Source organism: Palaemon carinicauda, unplaced genomic scaffold, assembly GCF_036898095.1.
Source record: "Palaemon carinicauda isolate YSFRI2023 unplaced genomic scaffold, ASM3689809v2 scaffold1290, whole genome shotgun sequence".
In the NCBI taxonomy this organism is placed as follows: Eukaryota; Metazoa; Arthropoda; class Malacostraca; order Decapoda; family Palaemonidae; genus Palaemon; species Palaemon carinicauda.
This window is the reverse complement of record NW_027168805.1, coordinates 12501-14890: the sequence shown is the minus strand read 5'-3', so window position 1 is coordinate 14890 and position 2390 is coordinate 12501.

Below are 2390 nucleotides of genomic sequence, written 5' to 3'. Positions count from 1 at the left end.
AGGTGATTTTCGTCCGATTGCTCAAAGCAAACCAACCTAGTATGGATGGCCCTGATTAGTATAGCTTTGCTGATCGTGGCAATATAAAAACCCTTACACTACGTTAAGGTATCCCACTCAGAAAGAGTATATGTAACATACTATCATGAAAATTATAACAGTACTTTATATCAACTTTTTGAATTACAAGATAGAACGCTCAATAGAATTTTAGATGATTTGAGATAAAATTGATGGAATATGAAGAACTTTCTCATTCATTGTGAATAATATCGTTATAAGAAATAATATGGTTAGAGATATTTCTTCCAATCATTTTACAATGAAGGAAGTAAATTAGTTAATATTCCATTGAATAAACAAACATTTAAGTTAAAAATCGCAGCGTTAGAGATGTTTCTTCCAAATATTTTACAATGAAAGATGTGAATTAGTTAATATTATTATGAATAAGTAATATTCAATATATAAGAAGATTTTTACTAGGCCTACAAGTGATTCTGAATAGGAAAAATAAGAACAAAAAAGGTTGAAAGGGTAGAAAGGAAAAGAGAAGATACATAGGTGTGAAAGATAGTTTAGAGAAAATAATGAATGATAGAGATGGAGACAATAGAAAAACATAAAAAAATATGAATATAAAAATATAAGAAACAAATGAAGAATGTGAATTATCTAATATTCCTATTATTAAACTTGAGTTTAATAGATTTTTTTCTTATGATTACAGAGCATAAAACAAATTCTAACAAGACTTGCATTTAATTCTTTGAAGTGTTTCTGTAAAACTGAAGTGATTCGAGAAAAATGACATCACATCAGAATGATAATTATACATTTTCTTCTTCTTCTTCTTCTTCTTCTTCTTCTTCTTCTTCTTCTTCTTCTTGTGTGTCATCTCCCAGAGGCAAAGTGTCTCTCCATCACCGTTGGCATAAATCTCCTTAAACCCAGGAAAGGGATAATTCGAGCTGTTAAACTCTCCTTAACTACTCTAACGACTCCCATTTCAAGAGAGAGAAGCAGTTTGTTGAGTCAGCATCTTTTAATGGCTTTTGGTACCCGCCATTAACTTTGGGGTTTTTTCACAAACCCAGAAGGAAATTTGAAATCGACGCCTACCACTTTTTACCTGTCTGATTCAGGGTGACATGGCAGCTTCAAATTCCATTAAAGAGTATTTTGATCTTCTTAATTAGTTGGTCCTTACTTCATACTACTTGAAAAGGGTAGGCAGGGGTAGTGGGGTAGTTGGGAGAGGGGGGGGGGGGGGGCTAGGGTAGTAGTGGAAAGGGGTTACAGGGTTCAGGAGAAGGCCTTCAACTTTCTAACTCAATGCAAACTTATGAAAAGGTCTTGACATGACGAAAAGATTGGCGAACTTCATTGAAAAGTCAGGTTTCGAAACTCCGGAGTTTTTCAAATATAACGTAGTGAATCATTTTCCCGCTTTTTTATTTATGAAGCAGGGAATATAATTCTGATATTGCAGGTATTTTCTGCAAAAGGTATGATAGGAGACTATTGCTGGAATTCAGTTGATGATATTCTCAAAATCTACCACTTTTCTCAATCATTTCTCTGAATATGAAGTCTCTGGTGAATTAAGCTTGTCGCTTAGAGTTATTCTTTACTCATTTCAAGCATACCTCGATTAGTTTTTTCTTATTCTTATTCATTAGTAGAAATCCAGTCAACTACTTTTGCATTCAGATCACCAAGCAGTCTCTCTCATTCTAACACCCAAAATCACTGAAGATAGTATCTTCACCTAATTTGTCAATATATATTCTTTGCTCATGTCAGTAATATCTAGATTAGATTTTCTCTTATTCTTATACATTAATAGAAATTCAATCAACTACTTTTGCATTCAGATCACCAAACAGTCTCTCTCATTCTAACACCAAATATCACTGAAGATAGTATCTTTATACAATTTGTCACTATTCTTTGCCCATTTCAACAATATCGAGATTATTTTTTCTCTTATTCGTATTCATTGATAGAAATCCAGTCCTTTACTTTCCTATTCAGATCACCAAGCAGTCTCTCTCATTCTAATGCCAAAATCACTGAAGATGGTATCTTCCCCTAATTTGTCAATGTTTATTCTTTGCTCATTCCAGTAATATATAGATTAGTTTTTCTCTTATTTCTATTCATTGATATGAATCGAGTCAATTACTTTTGCATTCAGAACACCAAGCAGTCCTAGTCATTCCTATTAAGATTCACAGAAGGTGATCACTATTGATTCTACATTTTAGCAGATGGAGTCAGGTAACCATAATGTAATATCACCTCTCCTGATAATGATTCCCAGAGGTTAGTGTGTGAAATTCTTCAAAGTGTCACGTGATGACTTCTTGTATTGTTTCTCAACAAAT